The following is a 13666-nucleotide window of genomic DNA, read 5'->3' as shown; positions in this document are numbered from 1 at the left end:
GTTCAATTTCTACATATTTGTGAGTGTTCCTTCTGTTATTGATTTCTAGTTTTGTTCCACTGTAATCAGAAAAGATATTTTGTACAATTTCAGTCTTTCTAAATTTATTAGGATTTGTTTTGTGGTTTACCATGTGGTCTTATCCTGGAGAATGTTCCATGTACACTTGGGAAGAATGTGTATTCTGCTATCGTTGGATAGTGTTCTATGTATGTCTATTAGGTGATCTTCTATATGGCTCTTTTATTGTTGGAAGTGGAGTATTGAAGTCTCCAACTATTTTTGTAGAACTGTCTATTTCTGCCTTCAATTCTCTTGATTTTTTTTAAAATGTATTTTTTTGTGTTTTTGGTGAAGGTTTACACGGAAGTTTAGGTTCCCATTCAACAATTTCTACACAAATTGTTCAGTGTCATTGGTTACATTTTTCACAATGCATGAACATTCTCATTATTTCCATTCTGGTTGTTCCATTTCCATTAATCTAGCTTCCCTGCTCCCTTACCTTCTCATCTTTGTTTTAAAGTAATTGTTGACCATTTGGTTTCATATAGATGATTTTTTTAAAGGAACACAGTACTCACGGGTGATACTCTTCGTTTAGTGAGCCAATCTGTTTTTTAGCTAAGAGATGACCTCAGGGGCTAGTTTTGGTTCAAGGTTTAAAGATTATCTCAGGGCAATATTCTCGGGGAGTCTTCCAGTCTCAACTGGTTCAGTATGTCTCTATTTTTTAATAATTTGAAGTTCTGTTCCACATTTTTCTCCCATTCTATCAGGATCCATCTATCGTGGCCCTGATCAGAGTGGTTGGTAGTGGTAGCTGGACACCAGCTAGTTCTTCTGGTCTCAGGATAGATAAGACTGTGGTTCATGTAGACTATTAGTCCTGTAGACTAGTTTCTTCTCTGAGTCTTTGGTTTCTTTCTTTCTTTTTTGCTCTGGATGAGTGGGGACCAATAATTGTATCTTAGATGGCCGCTCAGATTCTGTTGACTTTTGCTTCATATATTTGGGGCTCTGTTGTTAGGAATGTATATGTTTATAATTATGATATCTTCTTGACGGATTGAATCTTTTATTAATACATAATGTTCTTCTTTGTCTCTTATAACCTTTTTTTTAAAAGTCTATTTTGTCTGACAATCTCAGCTCTCTTTTGGTTTCTATTTGCATGGAATGTCTTTTTCCATCCTTTTACTCTTAGTCTTTTCGTATCCAGAGCCTTTTTAGGTTCAGTGGATTGGATCCCCTTGCTTGTTTAGATTGCTCCCTCTGCAGGAGCTCTGCTCTGTTTAGTCAGTTACTACTATTCCTTCCCTATCATCTTGTAAGACATGTTCATGTATCTTGTCCATTGTTAGCTGTTCTCTCATTTACCCTCTGTTGTCTCATCTCTCATTTCTTCTTGTGAATTTATATATTTGTATTCCTTTACTGTCATTTTCATGGAGTTTTAGGAGGAACTACAGATAAACACTTGTGTTCAATTCACCACACTTAAGTCTATGAGTGTCATGGACTGAATTATGTCCCCCCCAAAACGTGTGTATCAATTTGGCTGGGCCATGATTCCAGGTATTGTGTGATTTTCCCATGTGTGGTAAATCCGGCCTCTATGATGTTAATGAGGGAGGATGGGCGGCAGTTGTGTTAGTGAGGCAGGACTCAATTTACAAGACTGGATTGTGTCCTGAGGCAATCTCTTGAGATATAAAAGACAGAAGTGAGCAGTGAGACAGGGGGACCTCATACCACCAAGAAAGCAGTGCCAGGAGCAGAGCGCGTCCTTTGGACCCAGGGTCCCTGTGCGGAGAAGCTCCTAGTCCGGGGGAACATTGATAAGAAGGCTGACGGAGAGAGAAAGCCTTCCTCTGGGGCTGACACCCTGAATTTGGACTTTTAGCCTACTTTACTGTGAAGAAATAAATTTCTCTGTTAAAACCATCCACTTGTGGTATTTCTGTTATAGCAGCACTATATAACTAAGACAATGAGTTACTTAAAAAAGAAAAATTATGTTAAAAATATGTATGTAGACAGAGAAAACCCTTTTTTAAGACTTGGTGCTACACTCTTAGCCTGATTATTTTGTCTGTGTTACACAATAATCAGCAATGCTTTGTGAGCCAGAGGACAAACTAGGTTGGCTAACATTGCACTGAAAAGAAGTAAAAATTACTTTGTTGAGAACAAATGTCTAGATTCTATAATTTATCTCTAAAAAGGATAACTATTTAAGATACCATTCTTAATGTTTTAATGTGGTAGGAAATGAAACTTGGATTTGAGTGAGTGGCTGCACCGAACATAAACGTTAACATTTTAAGATTTATTATTACTCTTTCAAGGAAATTCAGAAAATAAGAGAAGCTTACACTTTCATAAAGTACATAAAAATGTCAGATTCATGGGTGAAAAATATTTTTCTAAATCAAAATGGTTAGGATGCAAATACCAAGCTGAATTTCTAATGGATCTCATAAAAAAAAAAAAAACAAACATTGCCACCCAGTTGATTCCGACTCATAGCGACCCTGTAGGACAGAGTAGAACTGCCCCATAGGATTTTCAAGGAGTGGCTGGTGGATTTGAGCTGCCCGACCTTTTGGTTAACAGCTGTAGCTCTTAATCACAGAGCCAACAGATCTCACATGACCCCATTAAACCTCATTAAGGATTTACCACTAGATGGAGATGGTAAGCACAAGCTAAGTTCATTACTCTTTGAACTTGATGAGTTCTATATTTTTTCAAATAACTAGGCTGTAGAATTATTTTTCTTACATACTTGCAGTAACCTATTGCAGTGCGGTAGCAATATGTTGGACCTCACCTACTTCAGGGAGAATGAGAATTGGCATCAGCCTCAGCCCAAAGCTGATTCTTACGAAGCAGATGTCAGACATACATCCACTCTCCAACTTTTTACCAATTCTGACACCAGCCGTCCTCCCCTCGGCACTCTCTACTTCTCTGCTGGGTTCAATAATTTGTTGCAATGGCCACACAGAACTCTCAGGCCATACTCACAGTTGTTGGGTTTATTATGCAAGTAACATGCGATCAGGATTAACCTGGAAGTAACAGGAACAGGGTCAATGTCAAGAAGCACATTGGCAAGGTCTGGAAGTCTCCCCTAAAGTGAAGAGCACATCCTTCCCTTCTTTAGTGTAGGACACCTCTCTCTCTCTCAGCTGGCAGTGCAGGCCCCCGCTCGGCCCCCTCAGGACAGGCCTCATTTCAGTCCCTGCCCTGCTTGGGCAAGTGTTACAGCTTTTTTAGCTCTGCTGACAAGTGCTTGGAGGTACCCTATTCCAGCAGCAAGCCTTCTGCCTGACGGCCCTCAGTTCTCTTGCTCTGTGGGTCTGCAAGCCCACTGCAGTCGTCTTGCTCCATGGGCCAGGAAGCTCACCACAGTGTCTCACACTGGTCTGCTGGTTCTGCTGCCACTGCTCCAGTACTACAACTCTGTCTCCTGGGTTTAGGAGGTTCTCAGCACAGGGACCCAGGTCCAAAGGATGTGCTCTGCTCCAGGCTCTTCTTCTTGATGGTAGTGAGGTGTCCTCTCAACCTCTGTGGGATGGCTGCTTGTATAGGAAAGTAGCTCAGTCCTACTGGGTGGATTTCACGTGCCCTATCTGCATAATAACTGACTGTCTTAGTCATCTAGTGCTGCTACAACAGAAATACCACAAGTGGGTGGCTTTAACAAAGACAAATTTATTCTCTCACAGTCCAGGAGGCTAGAAGTCCAAATTCAGAGTGCCAGCTCCAGGGGAAGGCTTTCTCTCTCTGTTGGCTGTGAGAGAAGGTCCTTGTCATCAATCTTCCCTGGTCGAGGAGCTTCTCAGCACAGGGACCCTGGGTCCAAAGGACACGCTATTCTCCTGGCTCTTGTTTCTTGGTGGTATGAGGTCCCCTTGTCTCTCTGCTCACTTCTCTCTTTTATATCTAAAAGAGAGTGACTTAAGATACAATCCAGTCTTGTAGATTGAGTCCTGCCTCATTAACATAACTGCCGCTAATATCATCTCATCAACATCATAGATAGCATTTACGACACATAGGAAAATCACATCGGATGACAAAATGGTGGACAATCACACAATACTGGGAATCATGGCCTAGCTAAATCAATACACGTATTTTTGGGGGACACAATTCAATCAACAAAAGTCACCCTATGTACAACAGAACAAAGCAATGCCCTGTCCTGCACCATCCTCACAGTCGTTGTTATGCTTGAGCCCATTGTTGCAGCCACTGTATCAATCCATCTCATTGAGGGTCTTCCTCTTTTTTGCTGACCCTCTATTTTATCAAGCATGATGTGCTTCTCCAGGGACTGGCACCTCCTAATAACATGTCTAAAGTATGTGAGATGAAGTCTCACCATCCTTGTTTCTAATGAGCATTCTGGTTGTACTTCTTCCAAGACAGACTTGTTCATTCTTCTGGAAGTCCATGGTGTATGCAATATTCTTCGCCAACACCATAATTCAAAGGCATCAATTGTTCTTTGGGCTTCCTTATTCATTACCCAGCTTTCACATGCATATGAGGTGATAGAAAACACCATGGCTTGGGTCAGGCACACCTTAGTCCTTAAAGTGACATCTTTGCTTTCTGACACTTTAAAGAGATCTTTTTGCAGCCCATTTGCCCAATGCGATGTGTCTTTTGATTTATTGACTGCTGCTTCCATGGTGTTCATTGTGGATCCAAATAAAATGAAATCCTTGACAACTTCAATATTTTCTCCGTTTACCTGTTATTTTTGTTTTCTTTATGTTTTGGTGTAATCCATATTGAAGGCTACGGTCTTTGATCTTCATCGGTAACTGCTTCAAGTCCTCTTTCAGCAAGCAAGGCTGTGTCATCTGCATATTGCAGGTTGTTAATGAGTCTTCCTCCAATCCTGATGCCGCCTTCTTCTTTATATAGTCCAGCCTCTCAGACTGTTTGCTCAGCATACAGAGTGAGTAGGTATGGTGAAAGAATACAACCCAGACGCACACATTTTCTGATTTTAAATCACGAAGTATTCCCTTGTTCTGTTTGAACGACTGCCTCTTGGTCGAGGTACAGTTTCCTCATTAGCACAATTAAGTGTTCTGGAATTCCCATTCTTCACAATGTTATCCATAATTTGTTATGATCCACACAGTTGAATGCTTTTGCATAGTCAATAAAACACAAGAAAACATCTTTCTGGGATTCTCTGCTTTCAGCCAGGATCCATCTGCCATCAGCAATGATATCCCTTGTTCCACGTCTTGTTCTGAATCCAGCTTGAATTTCTGGCAATTCCCTGTCAATGTACTGCTACAACCTTCTATCAGTTGATAGTTTAGATGCTGTGAAATTAACTATTTTTCAAGTGTTCTTGTTTAATTATATTTAATGTATTATTTGTTGAAAGTAGTACTTCAATACTGTTAGTATATAGCAGTTAAATATGTTATATTGTTGTAATTTTTAACAACATCCAAAAAATAAGCCTTCTTAAATCCTGTTAAGAGGCAATTCTCATGTTTTAAGAAAGTGAAGGCAAACCAGTTTTAAGAACATCTGAGACTTCACTGGCCAACTCTGAAGGTATCAAATTTAACTGTGGCCTGGATTTGGTTTTGGAGGCAGGTCAGAGGGCCCAGAATTGAAGTCAGGATGCCTGATTTACACTATGATTCCTCCAAGTCACCCAAGTGGTTTTATTTGGAAGGAGTTTGGGTAAGAATGAGCTAAGATTAGAGGTACTGTTTTAGTTATTTGGTAAACATGTACAGGTTGCTTTCACAAACAGCAGCACATACCACTCACAGGACACTAAACACTTGAAAATACACCTGCTTCTGCTAAATTATAAAGACCTTGCAGATATTTTATTTAGAATCTCTTTGCATTTCCATATTGAGCTTGATGTTTAGAAGATATTCAACAAATAACTGATAAAATCATTGGCTTCTGAATCCATCTTTCGAATCAGTTTAAGGAAGATATAATCTGATCTCAGTTTGGAGTAGAAAAATACATAATACTGTAATAGCGAATAACATCTGACCTTTAAAGTGTACAAAATGCAGCTTTCTAGGTAAAGAAGAATACTCTCACACTTGGCTGAGACAACAAGGTTATTCGTTACAACTGTTTCCTAGAAATTTGTGGTCCCGTGACCAAATCACCAAGAGGTGCAGTGGCGAACATGGTCACCAGGAGTGGAGCACCTCTTTCCACTGAGTGTGAATCTGGCCACATCAGCCTCTCTGGAGGCAGAGGTTCACTAAAGATTCTTGCATTCCAGTTTACTCAAACCAGAATAATGTTCCATAGAAAAGAAAATACATTTAAGGTACTGCTACCTACAATCAGAATCCTCTTAATTCTATCTAGTAGTAGATTTATTGACTCTTGTTTTTTTCCAAGTTTCTTGTTCTTTGCCTCACTCACATACTGGTTTGAATTTTTCTCTAAGACAAATGTTTTCTCACTAAAAGTTTTACTGGACTCCCACCACCTGCTTAACAAGCAGCAGCCAAAGGAAGACTGAAGTTTATGGCTAGACAGTTTGCTCAGAGTGCTGCTTAGGTAATTCAATTTGGTCTAATAATTCAGTGTGGTCTAATCAAATTAACTTAACCATGGGATCAAGCTCTTACATTTATTCATTAATTTGTTCCATAAATACTAATGGAGTATCTATCACGGGTCAGATACTTTTCTAGGGACTGGTTATATGGTGGTGAAAATAATAGGCCAAATACCTATCTTCGTATGGCTTATATTGTAGTGGGCAACTGGACAAAAAATATCTAAATGAATAAATACATAAATACATAATAATTTCATGTAGGTGATAATTGCTACGAAGACAAATGAAGTAAGGGGATAGAAGATGATGGTGTAGGGGTGGTGTGGCAAGTTAAATAATGACCTCTGAAGATCAGGTCCTAATCCTTGGAACATGTGAATATTACCTTATAAATGGCAAAAGGGACTTTACAAATGGGAATTAAATTAAAACTTTTGAGATGGGGAAATTATCCTCTATTATCCATATGGGCCCTAAATGTAATCACAAGATCCTTCGAAGAGAGAGACAGAGGGAGTTTTGACTACAGCAGAGACAGAATGCAATGTGACAACTGAAGCAAGATGCTACACTGCTGGCTTTGAAGATGGAGGAAGGGGCCACGAGTCAAGCAGTGCAAGGAATTCAGCTCTAGAAACAAGAAAAAGCAGGGAAATGGATTTCCCCCAGAACCTCCAGAGGGAAATGGATTCCCCCTAGAACCCTTTGCCAACACTTCGGTTTTGGCCCAGTGAAACTGACTTCTGACTTGCGACCTCCAGAACTGTAAGAGAACAAGTGTGTATCCTGTTAAGCTGCCCAGTTTGTGGTGCTTTGTTAGAGCAGCCTAGGAAATTCATGCAGGCAGGAAGCCATTTTAGAGGAGTTGGTCAGGAAGTGTGTTTTGAGGAGATGATATTGAGCAAAAGTCTGAATAAAGTGAAGGACTGAACTTTTTGAAGATATGGAGGAAGAACATGCCAGAAAAACTCCAAAGGGTCAAAGGTGGACTTGAGCTAGGCAGCATCAAGTGAGAAAGCCAGTATGGCTGGAGCCGAGTACCCTCAGCAAAGTGGAATGAGACAGCAGCAGAGACGGGCAGGATCAGATCAGGGGGAGCCTTACAGGCCATGACATACTTAGAAAGTTATTCGCAACGTGACGGGAAGCCATTGGCAGCAATCTGATTTGATTATGTTTAGAGACTGGGCTCTTTGGGCCTGAGTGGAAGCAGGGAGAGTAGGTAGGGCTACTGAAGAGTCCAGGTGAGGGAGATTGTGGCTGGGCCAGGTGGTGGCAGTGGTGACATGAGATGTGCTAGGCAAGACCTACAGTTCCTGGTATATCCAGGAACGCTAGTCTTCTCTGCAGGAAATCTGAGATACCTACCTGGTATCCTTTTTTGCCAATGATAATCTTTTGCTTTTAGAAAAATGTACTTGCTAGGGGCCATTGAGTCAGTTCCGACTCATAGTGACCCTATATACAACAGAACGAAACACTGCCCAGTCTTGCGCCATCCTCACAATCATTGCTATGCTTAAGCCCACTGTTGCAGCTACTCTGTCAATCCATCTCGTTCAGGGTCTTCCTCTTTTTCACTGACCCTCTACTTCACCAAGCATGACGTCCTTCTCCAGGAACTGATCCCTGCTGATGTCATGTCCAAAGTATGTGAGACGAAGTCTCGCCATCCTTGCTACTAAGGAGCATTCTGGCTGTACTTCTTCCAAGACAGATTTGTTCGTTCTTCTAGCAGTTCATGGTATATTCCATATTTTTCGCCAACACCATAATTCAAAAGCATCAGTTCTTCTTTGGTCTTCTTTATTCATTGTCCAGCTTTTGCAAGCATATGAAGTGATTAAAAATACCATGGCTTGGGTCAGGTGCACCTTAGTCCTCAAAGTGACATCTTTGCTTTTCAACACTTTAAAGAGGTCTTTTGCAGCAGATTTGCCCAATGCAATGTGTCTTTTGATTTCTTGACTGCTGCTTCCATGGCTGTTGATTGTGGATCTAAGTAAAATGAAATCCTTGATAAGTTCAATCTTTTCTCTGTTTCTTATGATGTTGCTTCTTGGTCCAATTGTGAGGATTTTTGTTTTCTTTAGGTTGAGGTATAATCCATATTGAAGGCTACGGTCTTTGATCTTCATCGGTAAGTGCTTCAAGTCCTCTTCACTTTCAGCAAGCAAGGTTGTGTCATCTGCATATTGCAGGTTGTTAATGAGTCTTCCTCCAATCCTGATGCCACCTTCTTCCTCATATAGTCCAGCTTCTCGGATTATTTGTTCAGCATACAGATTGCATGAGTATGATGAAAGGATACAACCCTGACACACACCTTTCTTAAGTTTAAACCACGAAGTATTCCCTTGTTCTGTTTGAATGACTGCCTCTTGGTCTACGTACAGGTTCCTCATAAGCACAATTAAGTGTTCTGGAATTCCCATTCCTCACATTGTTATCCACAAGTTGTTATGATCCACACAGTCAACTGCCTTTGCAGAGTCAATAAAACCCAGGTTTTACATCTTTCTGGTATTCTCTGCTTTCAGCTAAGATCCATCTGACATCAGCAATGATATCCTTCGTTCCGTGTTCTCTTCTGAATCTGGCTTGAATTTCTGGCAGTTCCCTGTCAAGGTACTGCTGCAACTGTTTTTGAATGATCTTCAGCAAAATTTTACTTGTGTTTGATATTAATGATATTGTTCGATAAGTTCCGCATTCTGTTGCATCACCTTTCTTTGGAATGGGCACAAATATGGATCTCTTCCAGTTGGTTGGCCAGGCAGCTGGCTTCCAAATTTCTTGGCATAGACGAGTGAGCACCTCCAGTGCTCCATTCGTTTGTTGAAACATCTCAGTTGGTATCTGTCAGTTCCTGCAGCCTTGTTTTTTGCCAATGCCTTCAGTGCAGCTTGGACTTCTTCCTTCAGTGCCATCAGTTCTTGATCATATGCTACCTCCTGAAATGACTGAACATCAACCAATTCTTTTTGGTTCAGTAACTCTGTGTATTCCTTCCGTCTTCTTTTGATGCTTTCTGTATCGTTCAATATTTTGCCAATAGGGTCCTTCACAATTGCAACTCCAGGCTCGAATATTTTCTTCAGTTCTTTCAGCTTGAGAAATGCTGAGCATGTTCTTCCCTTTTGGTTTTCTAATTCCAGGTCTTTGCTCATGTCATTATAATACTTAACTTTGTCTTCTCAAGCCGCCCTTTTAGAAAAATAGGCTCCTGAAAATAGATGTGCAACAGAAAAGTGTTTTGTGCAGCAGAGTTTTGGTGTTTGACATTTGATCTCAAAGTAGGCTTCTCTTACAGCGTTTCTCCTTGCCAGGCATCATGCATGCTTTCATGCATTTACAAATAGTTTTAGGACTTCAGAAGTCATTGCACTTTGATCTTTTCCTGAAGGATTTCCACATGATCTAGCAAGCCTCCTTTCACGCAGGATGACAAACCTTGGAAAGTTAGAGGGCCTTCTTCAGTGTCTGCCATGGCTGCCTTGTCTAGATGCTCTGAAAGTGGACAGGTTCAGAGGACGGAGGATTGCTAGCATTTTTACATGAGCTTGTTGCTGGTGGGGGCACTTGCCAGCAGACTTGTCTTCCATCGAGGTCAGCGTGGTGTGGGCTTTCTACCACCTCCCAAAGCTATCTGCAAACCCCGAGAAATTAACTCTTTCAGTTTCCTAAGTTTTTAGTCAGCACCTGATCCTCACCTGCCTGCGGGGTGCAGTCTGAAGAAGGAGTTAGCGATAGTCAAGTTTCGTTAGAGTGAAGGTTCCCCGTTTTTTCTTGATCCCTACTCTCCTCCCGCTTTCCAACTGTCATCCATTCAGAAATTATCAACAATTGTTTGTATTTCATGTTAATTACCAACCCAAGAGATACTTCCATAGTTAAGCTAGGGTTAAGAATCCACTCAACATCCTTCTACATTGTGAAAAAATGTCGGGGACCATTTCCATCTGCTTCACTGAAGAGGCCTGACACTGGGCACAGTGCCTGGCCGATGCTGGGCATTGATTAAATATTTGTTAGACGCACGAGCAGTCACCGTTTCAAGCCCTGAGGGAGGACTGGGACAGAATGTGTATCTACAAGAGGTGGATGCAGTTTTCCGTCTTCTAGACACAGGGCTGCTCCCTAATAACAGGCGTCTTTGTAGAGTTTCTGGAGACATTGTTCCCCTCCGGCCCTGATGTGCCCACTTACTTTGTGTCTAATCCAACAGTGGGGGCCAGGCACAATTGGAGGAGGAAGTGGAAACTAATCCTATAAGTTTCTGTTGTCTAGTCGGCCCCATATGTTTCTCCAGCCAACATGTCAAAAGCTGAGACAATCTCCATTGGGCTAGATTTGGCTAGTTGCTGGAACATCCCTCCTGTATCTGTCTCTAAGACATGTTGAAGGATGAAGTTCCAAATACCAAAGCCTTTAATTGCTGAGTGGTAAAAAGGTTCAGGAATCCACCCCCCACCCCCCTGCCCTGCCAACTTTGCCACTCATTTTCTCTCTGCAGAGGTAAAGGCAGAGTCACACTGTACTTAGTTTCCTTTGGGTGCCAAAAGAGGAAGTTATAGCAAGTGTTTAACTCTTGACTAGGCTAGAAGACATTTCATCCAGTGGAGGCTTGGGGGTGAGGGAGTACTTTAGGGCCTCATTTAAGTGAAGAGCCTTTCTGATAAGATTGCTTTTGAAGGAGATGAAGAAACTTCGACAATCTAAGAAGGAATCCCCTCTGAGGGTTCTTGGGGGTAGGAATTAAGTAAAATTGTAGCAATCAAGTAGCATTAGATGTATGTACTCATTCATCAACCAGTAGGCATTTCATGCTTAAACTGTGCTGGGCACGGCTCTTGGTGCTTTACCCACACATATAACTTTAGTGGTTAAGAGTGAAGCCTCTGGCATCAGACTGACCAGGTTCATATCTGCCAGCTGCGTGACTTTGGGCAAATTCCTTAACATGTCTGAGGTTCAGTTGTTTCATCTGTTAAAGGAAGACCAGGATAGTATCTGTTTCATAGGATTATTGAGAGGATTAAATATGTATGTGAAGAGTTTATCACCTGCCTGACACAAAATAACTCTTCACATACATATTTAGGTAAAAACTAATAGGGTTAGGGTTGGGGTTAGCATCTTCTCATTGTACTGATGGTAGAAAAATTCATTCTTCTGTAACAGCCAAACTTGACATTATTCTACAATATGCAATGGCCATATTTTATAAACCACAAAACTATATGATCTGACAAGAGATTTTTTTTAATAGTTGTGAATTTTATTGTATGAAATGTATAAAAGCTATACACTGCATCTATAAATAGAAAACTTGACAGCGAGGTGTAAAATAAGACTTGAGTAAATGGAGCATCATGAAACTTCAATCTCTCCAAATGCCAACTGGGCTTTTAAAATATTGACCAAAAATTTTAAAGTTCGTTTGGGAGAGTGGGTGATTTTAGCCAAGAAAGCTTTGAAACAAACAAACAAACAAAGGAATCTCTGTGTAGAGGGAGTACTTTCACTACTAGATATTAAAACTTATTTTCTGTGACAATACTACCAACATAAAATATAATTTGGGAAAGGGGAGGCCTGTTTTAAACGCAACACCAAAGACAGAAACCATAAAAGAAAAAACTCAGGTTTTTACTACATAAAAACAAAGCTTTCTCACATTAAACTTACAAGTCAAAGTACAAGCTCAGGAAATATTTCTGCAACATACGTGACAAAGGGTTAATATCTTTATAAGGCGTGCCCTCCTCAAAATGTGAAATAAAACTAATTTCCCAACTTTAAAAAATGAGCAAATAGAAAAATGTGCAAAGAGACATAAGTTTACAAAGCAGAAACTACAACTGGCCAACAGCTAAGTATCTGTGAAAACCCACTTAACTAAAAATGAAATAAATGCAAATCAAAACAATGAGAAATAACCACTTAAAATTACATTTGAAAAAATAGCCTTTTTGTCAAGGATATGGAAAAATGGTCACTTTTCAGGGAAATAAATCCTCCTGGAAAATAATTTAGAAAACATTTAAAAATATATACTTTACCTTTGACCCATCAGTTCCTCTCTTCTGTAATTTTTTAATCAGACATATGTAATACAAGATAACTCTGTAAGAACTTAGAAAGTTTATAATCTGTTTGTACATTTATGAGATGGAATGTCCTGCAGCTGTTAAGAACCATGTTATAGAAGAGTACAAAATAACATGGGAGAAAATTCACAATATTGTGTTAAGTGAAAAAGACAGCATACAAGACATTTTACAAGGCGTCATCCAATTATGTCAAACATAAAGTACACAGATAAAACACTGGGGGTTGCGTAACAACAAGAAACGTAACTGACTCTGGGAAGTCAAAGTCTCAGATCTCTATATTCCTATAAAATTCCTATTTACGCAACAGATTTTTAAAAGTGCTTTAGAAATAACCGTACAATTTAAAAACTGCCTTTGTTAAAAAGGAGGAAAAAAAGTATGCGTACAGGGCGTTGTACTAGCCTGGAAAACCCAGGAAGTATATCGTTTAGGAAGCGAAGGCCACCTGCTCGCCCAGGAGTCAGGGCTCAGGCCTGCACCTGCCTCCGCGCACCCCACCCCGGCTGCTTCGCGTTTCCAAGCGGAGTGACACGCGCGCCACAGTGGCCACATCGGAACTGCCCCACCCTTGACCGCGGCCGTCGGAAGCCAGGAGCGCCTTCTGTCTTTCAATTTCCGGAAGAGAAGGCATTCCCTTTTCTAAGGTTTCCATTCTCCACTTTTCAACCAGTCAGAACCCAGACTTTCGGGCTGGACTTTCGGGTTGGAGGCATTGCCCAATTTGGAACTTAAATTGCAGCCAGAGGTCCCGGGCACCCGCAGCCTGGCCACGCGGCCTCAAGACGGCGTCCTCATTAGGGACAAAGGGTCAGAAACGGGCTCGGCCTGTGTGGAAAATCCGGGTGGTGGTCGCCATGGCAACGGAGGCCGGCCCCGCGGAACAACGGCAGCCCGGAGCGCGGCCGGACAAGGGGCGCGGACGATCTGCCGCCTTCGGTCCCGCGGTCCCGCCCCG

Source organism: Trichechus manatus, unplaced genomic scaffold (genome assembly GCF_000243295.1).
Source record: "Trichechus manatus latirostris isolate Lorelei unplaced genomic scaffold, TriManLat1.0 scaffold00093, whole genome shotgun sequence".
Taxonomy (NCBI): domain Eukaryota; kingdom Metazoa; phylum Chordata; class Mammalia; order Sirenia; family Trichechidae; genus Trichechus; species Trichechus manatus.
This window is presented reverse-complemented; position numbering follows the sequence as displayed.